General features: G+C 40.6%; 1 protein-coding gene across 1 annotated transcript in view; it reads left to right on the top strand.

The window, feature by feature from the left end:
• gpc5a (glypican 5a) overlaps positions 1-16,297 on the top strand; it is a gene marked incomplete at its 5' end in the record, with an annotated part of 137,667 nt that overhangs the window by 31,849 nt on the left and 89,521 nt on the right. The window lies entirely within an intron of this gene.

Here is a 16,297-nt window from a genome sequence, read left to right as displayed (position 1 = left end):
TTGCCTTCATTGAGAAAAATACCCACAAAAGTTTGAAAAAGAAGTAACAATTTTCACTAATCAGTATAAGTTCCATCCATGACAAATTTCAAAACAGCTAAAAAAAATGTAATTCTATTTGTCAACATGATGTGTTTGGTAATACTTGCAAATTCTAACCAGAAAAATGCCCATAAAAACAACAAAAATGGCAAGGGTTTGTTGACTACAACATCAGAGGATCTGACAGATAGAAAAATTTAAATAATAATAAGTCGCTCCAGATGTCAGAAAGAAAGAAATGAAATAAATATCATTAAATAGCAAAGTAAGATTAAAGCATAAGCTCCAAATAAGTTTGAGAATGATCAATTATTTGTCTTTGAATTTAAAGACCATCACACATAACTCTACTTAAAAAGGCACAAAGATTTAGTTGACCATTTTACACATACTTTATTGTACATTTTGTATCTTATAAATAATCTGATGGTATTGTGCTAAAACCTTTTCAAAAATGTAAGCATGATGTTAAAAACTTTGAGTAGCTGATTATTAACAAAGGTCTCTGTATTTCAATTTCAATTTGCTAATTGTCCACTTGGACAGAGTTTTATGGAAGTTTGATGGTGCTACAGGAATGAAAGATCAGTGCAGTCCAACTTGTTGCTGATAGAATTGTTGCAGTAATACTGCTTCAATTCCTCCCACAAACAAGATGACACTGATGTAGAATTCATGTATCTGTGCTTAGTGCTCTCAGACATAGATCTTGGATATGAATGGTGTTGAACTGGAGCAGACAAACTGACCTCTTTCATAATATCAGTCAGTGGCCTTGTCTCCATTACATCAGAGCTCTCGATCTTACCTTTCCTGTCATCACTCAAGGACCCCTTCATATATCGTCAGCCTGTGGTTGTTCCTCTTAACTGTCAGCTGCTGTCAACATGGTAGAAACGGCAGGTGGGCCTGTATTTCACAACCGCAGTGAGGTTGGAGTTGCCGGTTCGGGTTAGACAGTCCATTGTGAAGGATGACAGGCGTGTGGAGATTGTTTCACAGCACCGTGTGAAGGTAGAAATGGAGGAGCAGGGACACGGGGAAGGAGGTCTTTCACAGGCTTTTTTAGGCACCCGAAGAGATTTACAGACATCTTAAGAGTACGCAGTAGGTGTTGCTCATCAAAAATGGCATTACTATGGAGACGGAGTATCAAGGTCAAGATTCACTCTGGCATTGACAATTTACTCTTTTCATCTTTCACTGTTTAGCGCCACAACATCCCAAGTTCCCATTACAAAGGAGACAGCCAGCGCTGAGAATAGAGATGTTTCTCATGTGCTGGAGGAAAAAGGCAGGCCACCAGGCTGCGGGCTGTCTATCATTTCTGGCAGCTGCCTTTGGGAAATGTTTATGGTCTGTTGGCGTCTCTCAGCCATTTAACCCTCTTTTTCTCTTTTCCACATTCACGCTAACACTTATTGATGGGAACTTGTTCACCTCGGATTCACTCATGGCTCAGCTTCATTTAGATTTGGCTATTATCAAAAAAAAAAAAAAAGTGGAGCAAGAAGCAGAGGAACTGAGAGACATTAAGAGTCGTGGGAGACGAGGCTCCTCAGAGACTCTGGAGTAGGGACCCTGCAGCTTAGCTAGCTTCCTGCAGATTTGCAATCCTGTGCTGCTTTCTATTAGCCTACAACCATAGATGAGTGGCTGGGAGTCAACACAAGCTGAGACAAAAGCAATAAATAACCTCCTGCCTACGGGTCATAACCCAACATCCACTGAGAGAGAGGGGAATAAAATTCGGTGCCGGATGGTGGCTGATTTACAGAAGCTTATCGAGGCCTCAGAGACCTTAAACGATTGCTTTAGTGTGTGTGTGTGTGTGTGTGTGTGTGTGTGTGTGTGTGTGTGTGTGTGTGTGTGTGTGTGTGTGTGTGTGTGTGTGTGTGTGTGTGTGTGTGTGTGTGTGTGTGTGTGTGTGTGTGTGTGTGTGTGTGTGTGTGTGTGTGTGTGTGTGTGTGTAAAACTGTACATTAGAGAGTGCCCGGTTGCCTTTTATAACAGCTCTTTGTGTGCGCTGGCGCAGGTTGTTTTATGGCTTTAAAGAAGTGGTGAGTTCACTAGAGCTTTGTCTTTTTTAATAAAAAAAGGGCACGCACACACACGCACACGCACACGACACACGACACAGGGGGCCTGGGATTTAAGGGAGATTTAATGCATGTCCTCATCTGGGTCCCTGGTAAACAAAAAGATAAAGAACAATCAGATAAGATCGTGGAGGAAGAACACAAGCGGCTTTCATCTCAATGCCTGTCTGAATGTAGACGACGGGGTCTTGCTTCAGGGGAGAATTGGTGAAGGCATTCCTTCTGTCTCTGTTTCCTGGCGTGTCGGTAGCTTACACACTCGTACTCGGAGAAAAATGTTCAAATAAGTATTATGGATTTCTGTTAATACGTAGTGATAATCCCACAAAGGGCCTTGTGGCCATGAAACTGATATGCTGTCCAGGCTGCTGATTTGCTATTGTGCCTCCAGCAAGAATGTAAAATTGATGCTGTTTAACTAAAAATAAAGACAATTCAATTTACTGTGCAGATGTTAGTTTCCTGTTTCCTCGAGGATTGTGTATTCCATGGAAATGTGTTCTTTATTTGAATCCCATGTAGGATTTGCGGCCTCATTGAATTATTAAACCATTTAATTATTCAGTTAATGAATTTAGTTGTAGCGTGCCAGATTTAAATACATTTATTTGTGAGGTTGCAGTCAGACCACAATGAAAACCTCCTCACACCAATCTCTTCTTATAACTGTGTCAGGGAACCTATGATGGTCATTGTGAAAAGACCTGTGTTCAAGGTAGAAAAATAGTGACGGTACTTGACAGATTTACTGTTGGCCTATTATATAAATATATACTTATATTGAGTTTGAATATCTTATTTACTTTTTTGCAATACATCCCACTAATTTCTTGATAACAAATGTCTTAGTATTTGCATATTAGAATTTAATTTAGCCTTCAGAGTGTTAAACTCAGAGAAAATACAGAGGTGAACAACTTGACAACACTTCTGACTGTATAGCACCAGAATGGTAAGTCAGGGATAAGTGTTAGTGTAAGTGTTGCTTAATGTAATTTTTGATTATCTTCATCATGCTCAATACTGATTGTAAAATGTTTATTTTTCTGGGGGGGAAAAAAAATCAACAATCCTAAGTGTTTAACCTCAAAGTTAATCAATGATCTGAGTTAAATCGTCGCTTGTGATTGCATCAGATGAATTCGTAGGCGAATCCATTTGGCTGTGACTCCAACAGTCGGTCACTTTTCGAATAAACACACTTAATTTTAAAGAATGCAATGACAGCAGTTAACAATCAATCACAACAGAGGTGAGCTCAAGGTAATGATGATGAACACTAAACATCACTGCTACCCCCCCTCAAAAGTACACGCTTGATTAATACTGCATATCTGGTAGCAAATTATATTACTTCAGCATGTTGGTGCAAGCATGTGGGATGTGTCATCTCCTTTTTTAATTTTTTTATGTTATAAGAAGAAGCAGACATTTATCAACCAGACCATGATGAGATAACTTTTGTCCAAGTTGAATAGGTGTGCTTTTGTTTTGATCATAAACCAAAAATTGAGAACTTTGCAAATTCTTCAAAAGCTGAAATAAATCACGTCATAATCAGCTATGAAGAAAGAGAGAATCACACAAATGTCACGAACGCCCATAAAGGGATGCATGCTCGTCGTACTGGATTAAAACTGCAAGATTCCAAACAGCGAATAAGAAGACGAACAAGCACAAATGTACTTTGTTTGCATTTATGGGGTTGTTCTTATGATATAGCTTTAATTGTACTTTTGGGCATAATCAAGTCCTACAAGAAATATACGTCGCTGACATCCGCCGGTATGTTTATCAGTGCGTTAGCTGCTTTTCCTTTGCTGTTCAGTGTTTGAGCAGGTACTGTACATTGAAACCTACAGAGATTTTAATGCTCAAAACAGCTGTGGGCCATAGATCCAATTATCTGAAAAATGCTTAAAAAGTTCTGTAGTGCTTGAGGTGCAGTGCAGTTGTAGATAATGTTTCTGTGGGATTATCACAACAGGCATCCACTTTATACTGTTATTCATGTTGTGCAATCTTGTGCTTGTATAAAAGGTATATCAGCTCCTATTTAAATATTGCTATATTTCAAATAATTTTTTTTTAATGTTATCATAGAAGCCAAAATGTTTTTTAATGCAAACATTTCTAATCCATATGCATCTTTTGATGTAAAGTTTGGCCGGAGAGTTCTCTCATGTTTGTGATATTGCAAGATAAATTAAGTTTTTTTTTGTTTTTTTCAGGATTTATGTCACTAAAAAGGCCAAAAAAAATAAAAGGGCACAAAGGTTTGAGACACTGTCCTCGTCCATGCAGAAAGGTTAACTCATTCCCACATACTTTCTTCATTTGTCATGGATACACTTGCACTGCTGAGAGAATGGCAGGTTGCCATGAGCTGAACACACACACACACACACACACACACACACACACACACACACACACACACACACACACACACACACACACACACACACACACACACACACACACACACACACACACACACACACACACACACACACACACACACACACACACACACACACACACACGCACACACACCAGTAGGTGCAGATGCTTGGAAATAGACTGAAACTAGCCTGTTGTTGCCACAATCTTTTCTTCGTTCCCGTTACTGTCAGAGACAAAGATGCATCAATCACGAGGAGAGAATATGGCAATCTCGTGTCCAGTTTAGCTGCCACACATTTTTATTTGCCACTTCAGTCTGACATCACATTTTAAAACTTCTTAGAACTTCTGCAAGTTACAAATCTACTTCAGAGGGTATGTAATAATAGAAAAATAGTCCTCTTTTACCAATCTTCCAAGCAGTGGGTAAAAACAACCAGGAGTTATAGCAGTGCTAAAAAGTCACAGCCTCAACAAGTACAAGAGCATGATGTTTTATTCATGATTACCTCCTCTGGTGTAGACTCGCTTTAATTCCTCCCCACCTGCAGTCTGTCTCACGGCTGCCAGCACACACCAGGTGTTTGGCGAAGTGTTTATATTTTTTAAAGTGTTTTTTTTTTTTCCTAATTGAGTATAACAATTTTTTTGTACTTTTACAATAATAAGGCAACTGACCTTGCTCGCTGGTGAAATTTAGCATGGAGAGACGGGTACTGCAGGATGAAAGGCCCGGTATGTATCACAAAAGACACCCGAGGACAGGCGGGCAGATTTGAGCATGGCCTTTCATTTAATAGGGCACCCTTCATGCCGGAATGGCTGTCTGAATGCTGACCTTTGACCCTACCCATGTCTTTGCTGCCCGGTTAATCGTGAGAAGGTTAATCACATGGTAATAGCAGCCCTGGTGTTGTAGAGCGGACCTCTTCACGGCGTGTTGACAAGTAGCAGAGTGGCCAATTGATTCTTCTAATGTGGGCCCATGCTGCTCTGCTTGTTTTCTCTTCAGCTCTCTCCCTCATGTGACTGCTTTTCTCATTTGCCCATATTTTCTCATTTGGCTCATTGTCAATTCTTTCTCACTGTAGATGTGAAGTCCAGGTGATTTGCCCTGGCTTAGCCAAAATGACAGCATTTAAGCTCTGCTAATAGGAATCCACTGAGGAGGCATCAAGAGATTAAGTTACCCGACACAGGAAACATACTTACCCATTTGAGGATTGTCTTGATCTCATTGACAAATCTACATGACAGTCATGCTTGTGGGCAGACTTTTGGAAAAGCAAATGTATAAACACTAAGTTGTTCAGCTTCAAGGGGAAACTCTCAAACCATAGAGTGACTTATTGTCATCCCTCTATGGAGTCAGATTTTGATTTCTTTGACATAGAGCAATAAAATAAAATTATATTATCCACACAAAACTACTGGTTACCCCTGAGCGGTGCACATTAGGAGGGGCATCTGGCATTAAAATTTGAGTCAAGTCAAACACGCTTTTATGATTTTCTGTGGCTGGAAGGGAGCAGCTAAAGGCCAATCATTAATCGACACAAAAATGTCCATAGTTTGAAAAACAAGCTTTTCATGTTTGTGTAAAGCTATGCTTTCCATGAAATTCAAAAACACTCCCACTACACGAAGCATTGATCCTAACTACAATTTCTATGCCGACCCAGATTTTGACCTCATTTGCACCTGCTTTTACACTAATTTCTTCACAACTTTTCAAGGTCTTATTAATATGTTTTAATCAGTTCACACATGTCTTATGTCTTTGTTAGAGAGTCAGATACAGCACATTCTGTATTCACATGAACAGCCCCATATTAAACCATTTTTGAGTCGAGGGGTGGCGTTCTGGGTCTCTCAGGTGAAAGTCACCAGTCCATCACAGGAGAAAGAGTCACAAACTTAACATTTACACCTGCAATGTCTTGTCATCAATTAGCCTCAAATGCTTGTTTGTGGACTTTGGGAGGAAACCAAATAGAACCCAAGCACCAATTGAAGACCAATTGAGAACGTGCACACTCCACTCTCATGAAGGCGCAAAACCTGGATATTCTTGCTCTAAGGTGAGAGCACTTAACATTTAACATAACAAAATAAATAAATCCTTTTTTCACATATTGTCACATCAGCAACTTGATGTATAAATCTTGACAGCTTCATTCAATTGCTTCATGTTGGATGCTAATCATGAAACAAGAGATAATAAAAATATGTAAAGATTAAAAAAAAATGCTGCTGTGTTAATTTTGCATAAACAGCAGCAGGTCTTTGGAGCATTTCAGCTAAACATCAGAGCTAAGAATACTCTCAAACCCATGCTACATGAATTAAAGAGCTCTCCAGATGTTCAGCCTCAAATAAACATAATATCACAGCTGGTTATCTTTGTTCAGTGCCCATGCTTTGCCCCCTCTTCATCCATTAATAAACCTGCCGGCGAAGCTGTGGTGTCCCATTCGGTAAAATGACTGGACATTACAGATGTGAATCCAAACACTCAGTCTGTGGGTCTGCTGTGCTGCTGCTGCTGGGATCCCCTCACCCACCAGTAGGTGGAGCTCTGCTCTTTAGGTTACACACATCAGAAACATGCCAGGCTGCTGATCACTCCACTGCTACCCCGCATCAGTTTTGATGATGGATGTCGTGGAATGGCGGTTCTTATCCATGTCGTCCCTGACAGTGACAGACAGAAAACTAAATTTAAATGATAAACAGACACATTGCAGAACATCAAGTCTCGCCGCCTCCTTCCTCTGTTTACTTGCAGTGATGAACTGACCTAATTTACAAAGGAAAGGAATAACCTTTTAAACATGCACTGTCAAATATATTATGCATAGCCGTCCTCTTAGTCACTCTCATGCGAGAAAGTCTGAGCGCGAGACTCTCCAGCACATTAAAAGGCTCAGAACAGTTTGTGAATTTGGGTTCAAATTAACAGATATATTTCTTTTCTCCCTCCTGGCTACCAACCAGCTAATTTTGTGTCTTGTACAAGAATTCAGGCTCATACATTTTAGTGTAAATGCTCTGTCCTTTCTCCTTCCAACAACTAAAAAGTGGCAACTAGATATTTACTGATCCTGAAATTAGACATGAAACAGAGGACGGAGATGGGTGGGCCGATGAGACAGATTTGATTGAGCGAGAGGGCAGAAAGATGAGCAACAGAGGAAGAGGAGAGGGGACGTTCTTGAAAAGCTCCTCCATATTGCGACAGCTGGCTACTGCAGATAACCACAAAACCACTGGAGCACTTGAGGTCTGGGTGCTGCATGGCTAGAGTTCCACTCCAACATGACCTTATATCCTGCATGGGTTTAGACGTGAGGGCTCGGTCAGAGTACCACATCCTGACGATTATCCCAAGTGACAGAATCAAGAACTCCGTCTGGCTGACTAAATTGAGTTCATAAGTCCCTCTTCTATCTGCATATCACTTTGTGCGTGCGCGCGTGTGTGTGTGTATCGATGTGTGTGTCTGAGCACACACGCTGGCCTCTGTATGCTTTTGCTCTGCCTTCTGGAATTATGCATGATTGCTCTGAACAGATACATTTTCAATCTAGCGTTCTAGAACCGAAAGATTTCATTTATATGTGCTCCGATTTTTATCCCCCATGTTGCTGCAGTAACTGCCAGTGAGCCAGTGTGCGGAAGAGGCACTAAATTCAGAGTTGGCCGGTTGGCAGGTGGCGCGTGTGTGTGTGCATGTGCGCCTCATCCCATTCATTTTTCAGTGAGCCCACTCCCTTTTGCTTCTCGAGCACTGATTCCCCCCTTCCGCCACCACGAGTTGGATGCCTGCCTCCAGCATCTGGAGCAGATTGTGACCCTGCAGTGTGCCAGGTAGCAGAACATTAGCAGCCAAGGCCTTATTGTCCGCTGATGAGCTGTCAGAGCACACACCCTCACCCTCGAGTGTGATATCAGACTGCCTCGCTCTCCACGGAGCAGTCTTCCTCTTTTGCTTCTATATAAATCAGAGGCCAGTGGGAAAAGTGGGAACAAACGGTAAGAAGAAACGTGAAGTTAAGAGAAATGTATCCCGTCTTTAAGTGAGAGAATATGCCACATAAGGGAGGTCTATTCATTTGGTCCCCAGCGATTGAGAAAGGTTGAGAAAAAGAGGTTGAGAAAAAGAAAACTTGCTTTGTGATTCAATCGCAATCAATGTGATATTGTTCTGATCACAACAGCTGTTTCTGATGGCGAGACTCGTAAACAGTGGGCTCATGGAGCAATTTCTGTAATGGATGTGAACAATAGGAGTGTTTCTTGTTTTGTTTTGTGTACAGAGGTTATGTTATTGTGATTTTTATTCTGTGAAGACAGTCTTAATGTTGGGATGAATACTGAATAAAAGCACCCAGCCTGACGTTGAATTCAGCACTTTTCCTGCTGTAGTGCAAAGCATGTATGCGCATGAATTAGTCTCGCGTGCTCTCTTATCAAGGGCGCCTTATTCCATATCGACTCTCTGACTACATGTGGACCATGTCCATGTCGAGTTCTGCTCCAGAAAAAGACTTAATTTCTCTCTCACCGGTTTCTAGCTGGAAACAAAGAGTCTCATATCTTTGTATCATTGTCTCGGTTTATCTCACGGCTGCAGGCTTTTGACAGTGCATGTGGTACCTTCTGTTCCTTTTGACTTTCTCCTCATTTGTTAACTAAACATGTTTCCCATTTACTGCCACAAAGTGAAAAATGTCGTAGTCATTAAGTATTCATTACCTATGCATCCCTCCCCATCTTCATTCACTTTCAGCATGGGGAATTTTCTGAATGCATAGGTGAGGCTCCTGCTAAATATTGACAGCTGTTCAGGGCAGCCTTTATGCTTTTCAATGTTATCTTATTTTATTACTTGAGGAAAAAGTCACAATGGCCGGTAGATATTCCCTTTACCCTTCATACATTCTTTAAACAGTATATTTGGTAATATCATTTCCTTATCAGTAAAAGCATGGTTGTCATTTGAGGACTTTTCTGCTGTTATCATGGAGTTTGTACCCGCAGTGGGTTCAGTGGGCTCAGCAGCTCTTTATAACTGGAAAACTCCCTTTTAGCTCCTGACCTAAGCTGAAAGCTAGGTGTGAATATGTTCTCATTAATCTCCCCTCCCACAGTAAAAGGTCTGAGTCTGGAGGCTCCCGGAAAATTAATCCAAATAGCTCTTTCATTTCTCTGACGTAAACACAAACGTGTGCAGCAACTATGTGGCACACTGCGGGATGCCCTGAGACCAGACTTTGCTCTCTTATCATTGTCCCCTTAATGTTGTCCTGCAGTTTCTATGGAAACCAATCCGGCCTTATTAAAAAAAAAAGAAAAAAAGTTTCACCTTCCCCGAGCCTGCCCTTTACCTGACAGCCAAGATAAACGAGCGGGGTCCTGGGAGGAAGGCAACACAAACATGCATCTCTGCTCAGTGGCCCGTGCTCATTGGCTCTCTGCTGGAAGCCCTTATTTACCTTAATGCTGGGAGGAGGTGAGAACGAGGGAGAGGCATGAGGTGGAGTAGCCGCCGGAAGGTGCCCACATGTGGGAGGGGGTGAGGATATTATGATTACACACAACACCTCCCATCAACAACCTTGAACCACAGCCACAATAAAAAATAAAAAAAAAAGAAGAAGAAAAAGAAGCAAACAACTCTTTCTGGAGCCCAATAATGCGCACGGGCCAGATGATGTCATATGTCACCTTCAGCTAATGAAGGTGATGATGACATGCATGAGCGCCGCATACGTTCACCATCTGCTCGGTTCCACCACGCTGGAGCTGCTCCCCACAATGCAGCAGAGAGGAGTCGAGGCACGTCGGTCTGTGGCACAGAGCGAGTGTCCCACGACGCCTGTGAAAGACCGCCGCCTGCATCCAGATGACTCGCTGAGAGTCTCATTATACCTACGGACAACAAAGACACTAAAGTGACGAGCGTCTCCGATTGTTACCTAAACGAGCAGGAAGATTCAGCCCACATCAACACGTTCATCCGTTATAAAAGCAGCATGCGTTATTTGAGCCTCACCTGCTCCAGCGACATGCGCTTATGTTGGCGCAATAAATGATGTATTAATAACTGTGTTTACACTTTCACTTAACACTTTATTTTAATCCCTCCTCTGTTTAAAAGTAGCATCTCAAAAATCTAAGTGTGTAAAAGAAAAAAAAAAGCATAAGCTATAAAGGAGTGTATTTTTTTTTTCAGTATTTATATATTTTGATTCATTCCTACTCTGGAATTAGGTTGTTGTAGCTGCAATCGTCCTCACATTTAAATAATTTATGCTATGAAATACTTATAAATTATGAGTCTGTTTCAAGTTGGAAGACCAATATTATGGTGAGAGTGAAGCTGGGTGTGAAAGAAGCTGCATCTAATGATTGTTTTTTGTTTTTTTTTGATAAAGCAAAATACAGTGCTTCACAAAAACCAAACATCTCACATGCATTCTTCAGGTTTTATTCTTTTCTTTTATGTTCAACAAATGTCCCCAAACATTGATATTTTGATGAGGAGACTGTGAACCTCAAAAAAGCTGAAAGATTTTCACATTTTACAAGCTGGAACCAGAAAGTCTCCTGTAGTTTTGCTTGAAAATTATTTAAATTATCAATAATTACAAAAATGGATTTTTACAGAGTTGGGCATAAAGAAGCATTTTTCAAATATTCATCTTTAGAGATTTCAAGTTGTTCATTTTCAGAGTCTGCTGATGTTTTTTTTTTCCAGCATGAAGACAAAAACATTTTAAATAGATGTTTTTAATCAAAAGTGCAGACAGATTACTTGGTTCCAATTTGTCAAATCTGAGGATTTTGGTCCCCCCCCCCCCCCCCCCCCACACACACACACACACACACACACACACACACACACACACACACACACACACACACACACACACACACACACACACACACACACTTTCTCAATTTGCTGAAATGTGGTGGGAATGAGTTATTTCTCTCTCTCTCTCTCTCTCTCGCTTTTGCTCTCTCACTCATAGCATATAGTAGCTATAGGGAAATCTAAATGTACTGTAAAATTTATTTAGTCTTTCAGTTATGTAAAAAAAAAAAGCAGATATTCAAGAATTTCTCTGCATCAAAATAAAAGTAACCATCAGTCTTAGCCTCCATGAACGCTACTTTAAACTTTACCATGCCAAGAATAAACCAGTATATGGAGGTGCTGAGAAGCTGTTATCTTTTCTTAGCTCTGAACTCATTTAAGATGTACTGAGATGAAGCCTGTTAATGAGACACAGTTCAATTGCAAGCATCTGTGATGGTGTGTAGAGACATTAATGCCTGTGACATGGGCAACTTGCACATCTGTGAAGGTTTCATTACTGTTGAGTAATAACACGAATTTCAGAGTAACATAAGCTGGCAAACCAGACAATGAAGGACAACTTTGCTATTCTTCTGATGTTTTTCATGGTAGTAAGACTGAGTTGAAATTAAGATGTAAATGGTTTCCATCGGTCTGATGAGCCCTTCCCCTCCCTAAAATGTGCCTGGGGTTGACTGGCATTTATCACATTGTTCCGCAGGGCTCTGTCCGGGGTTGTTCAGGGCTATATCCGCTTCTCTGTGTTTCTGTGACTCTTCTAGTGTCTCTGTATCTCTGTTCAACCTGCTGGTGACACTCTAGACTCAGTGGACACTTCCATCTGAGAACATCCTGTTTGAAGCCTCGCAATGTGAAGGTACTATCTATCAGGGGTTGTCTTGGTCTCAGTATGTCAAAATGTGAAAGGCATGATGAGGAGGACGGTTTAAATACCAATTCTAATTGAACCAGGGAATTTATTGGTCCATTCATTGATCAAATACCTGAATTTTTTCGTTAAGCTCCCTGTTATCGAACAGCAAGTTCACCAGTAGAGGTTATACTGTATTTAACCAACAAGTCCAAAATCCCTAAGTAGTGTACAGTACCCCCCCCCCCCCCCCAAGGTCTAAACTATGCATGTTTACACTTCGGAACAGTCTGTAAACAAAAAAGGTGAATTATATTTACGGCCTTAATGTTACGTTTATGGATTCGCTTCTCTTGACACCAATAACAGCAGGAGAACAAAGCCCATGTAGTGATGCTGCGGGTTATGAAGACCTTGATTGACAGGCGCTTGACTCGAGCTGCTGAGTGCGGTGTAAAAGGCGAGTGTTGGTGACTGTAGATGATCTTTAGATAACATCAGATGGCCTTTGAGAGCCGCTGAAATCAGTCTCCATGGGGCTACTCTCCTGCTCTTGTCATGTCTTGATGCTTTTTTCTTCCTCGTTCCCTCTATTCTACCTCCTCCTTTCGTTCTCTGTCTGCTTCTGGTGAGTGGAGTTTCTGCGAGTTGGCAGACTGTATCTGATCTTGAGGTAATTTACTGGTAGCGATAAGGAAGTGGTGCGCACAGTCTTTCGTTATAGTCCTTTCTGACAAGGCAATCTGAAGCCCATAGAGGCTAAATTGGTGGGAATTTTGACTCCTGATAGAAAGGAAGCTTGTGAGGTTATTATTAAACAAATTTGGCAAGCTGCGATTGGATGGGTAAACAATCACCAGTGACTGCTGGTCTAATTTTTAGTGACAGGGTTATTTATTTGGATTTGGGAGTGAAAATAACAGCAAAGTAATGGCTCGAACAAAGAGTGAAGGGTAGAGTGGTGTGTTTTGTTGTTTGTTAATGAGTTGGAGGAGACCTTGTGGCATCAAATGAATGGTTATTTGCACAATTTCTGTTGTCCACTTAATCCTGACTTATAATTTAGTTGACTTCGTGGCACAAAATGTGAAATAGACAAAGAGACTTTGACTTGTTTGCCTTTGCCTGAAGACATTGGTTTCAGCTTAGATGTGCATTTTGAACACAATTGTGGGTGCGTTTCTCATGTGTTTGTGTGTGTGTGCACATATTGTGTCCAGTCCAGTTTTGCCCAGCAGACCCCCCCCCCCCCTCTCTCTTCTCTCAGGCAGACCAGGGTCATTGCCTCAGGGGTGTCTTAGAGAAATGCTTCTCTGTGCTGTTGGCGAGTAGAAATATGAAAGAGACCCTAAATCAAGACACAGAGCCCCATGAATCATGTCAGCAGTAGGGCTGAAGAAGAGGGATGTGACCATCTGTAGCAGCATATGAATGGCTAACTGACTCACAGTGCTGTTGACACAAGCTGAAGAAGTGTGAAGAGGTTGTGAAGATGAGCGCTGGCGTTCAACGCATAGCCTGGAAACCTGCTTCAGTCACAAATGAGCAAAACCAAATACGCTGCACGCTCCATTCGTCACCCTGATGCTTAACCGAATTGCACAGTTGAATGTTTTTTTGTGTGAAAAACAGGTGAAGAAGAATTCTCATTACAGGACATTTTTAACACCTGAATTCAAGCTGTGTGAATTGTCAATTTTCCCCCCCAGCAATGTTTTTGCTTTTCTCACAGCTTTTTTTATTTTTTTTTATTTCATGCGACGGGATTGTGGTTGCAGAAGATGCTTGGCAGAAAGATTTAATTCATATTCATTTAAATTTGGTTTTATTTATACAGTGCCAGATTGCAACATAAGTGTTTTTGGGGCACGTTACACAGAAAGGCTTTTGACACCACAGCTGTAAAAGTTCTGAATCCTTGTTTACATTTTTAACATAATTTGAAAGCTTTTCTTTGATGCTGTGATGTTTAGTCAGTTAATTGCTGTCTTGATCAACAGGAAACTGTTTTTCAGCTTCCCAGTTGTGCAAATGTGTTGCATTGATTGGTCATATTCTCTAAGGAACAAAATACATTTAAATTTTAAATAGAGTAGGGAAAAAACCAAGCAGTTTCCTTCTTGGAAATTAAACATTAACTGAATGAAGGAGATGAATAATTGTAAAAATAAATGAATGTTATTTAGAGTCCAACTTTTAATTTTTATTGCTTTTTATTTCTAACTGATTGAGTTGTATCATATTACACATGATGAGATCCTAAATAAATGTCCACCGGCACTAGTATTTCTTTAGTACTGTGAGTCTTCTGTGTCCTCTGTAGGATCACCTTTATTTGTCATTGTGCGTGGTTTTCCAATTTTTTTTTCATGTGGGGAAGAACAAGGTTATGTGATATAATGTAATTTTTCTGATCTAGTTAGAGTGGTAGAGTTTCTCCCCGTATGGTGCATTGGGTTAAGCATGGGCCTCGAATGTGAGGGACTCGGGTTCAAATCCTGGTTGTGACAAGAAGAAATTGCGGTGGAGAATTTAGCAAAGTCTGAGTACAGTGCAAGTTGCAATGGCTTGTTGTGACTGAACACAGTAACTAATAAAAGCTGAATATCTTGGGTGAGAAGGTGAGGCAATTTTGAATACCTCCATAAATCAGGGCTTTATTGTATTGTAATGGTATGGATTTATGCCTTATAGCAAGACTACTCTTGGAATCTGCTCTTCGGGCCTTTCTATGTTGACTTTCCATGTTCTCCCTGTGCTTCTGAATGTTTTCACCATGCACTAAACCTTCCTTCCACAATCACCAGATATACAGCCGACCTGCCTGCAGGCTATAGACTACATGTTGCCCCTGGTGTGTGTAATGTGAGCCAATTATCTAAGAGTGGTGGTAGGAAGAACAAAAAAATATCAAATGGATGCAACATTTAATACATTGAATGTAAAGACATAGAAGACAATATTTTATTGAATTATTTTCATTAAATAGTAGCAATTTAATGACTCTTAATTGTCAGTAAGTGTGGTATCTCTGTGTTACAATATGAAACCAAGCAGTACAATTCAATACACTTGAATCCCCCCATAGGGAAATTACTTTCGTCCAGGTCCAAGTGGAGGAAGAAACTGAAATACAGCATTTGATACATAACAAAATAAATCATTGAAAACTCTTTAGGAAGCACCGAAGAAAGCAGAGGGCACAGAAACTATGGTAGAAATACATTTCTTTACAAACTACACATAGACTTGAGCAGAAAGTGTGGCAGATCATTTCAGTGAAACTGTTAAATGTATATTATATAAAAAATGCCCAAAAACTATTGCAACAAATTTGTAAAGTGGATATGAAATCGGATACAATCGGTACACCCATCGTGGACTCTGAGCGAGATATAGGGAACTTAGCATTGTGCAATGGTTGCAACAGTCAGAAAGTTGTGTTTAAATACACCATTTGCAATCAGCCTCGTGGAAGTGTCAGATGTGTGTCCGTCTCCTTTCATCTTAAACTGATGACTGAGTTTAAAAGTAAAATAATGTGAGAATCAATTTACCGGTCTGAAGCAACTTGTTTTGCTTTCAAGTGTGAAATAACAGCGAAGAATTGTTTTGATGTTAAAATTGCACCGACACTTCTCTGTCATAAAAAGCACCTTGTGGGAGGGATAAATTAGTGTGTTTGATAAAAAAAAAAAAAGAATTATAATCACTGTGCCCAGCGGTGAGGGCATGTTGTTAAAGCACCCTAACATGACAGATGATAATCACCAAACTTCACCGCCAACCCCGGGGCTTGTTATTTAAAAATTTCTCCAACTGAATTAACCCTTCAAACTATTGACATACAATCCATGCTGAGGGCTTGAAGTGGTATTTATGTGAGTGTAGATGGTGGTATTGTTAAGTGCTTCCTCAAATGTATCTGAAACCCTGAGGAGGATAATGTACAATCTTTCCCAGGAAAATCATGCGAGTGTGCACAAGAAGGCCTGCCTGTTTAAGGCTGAC

The sequence above is a fragment of the Blennius ocellaris genome (assembly GCF_963422515.1).
Source record: "Blennius ocellaris genome assembly, chromosome: 1".
In the NCBI taxonomy this organism is placed as follows: Eukaryota; Metazoa; Chordata; class Actinopteri; order Blenniiformes; family Blenniidae; genus Blennius; species Blennius ocellaris.
The sequence above is the reverse complement of the archived record's forward strand: the minus strand, read 5'-3'. Positions and strand labels throughout refer to the sequence as shown.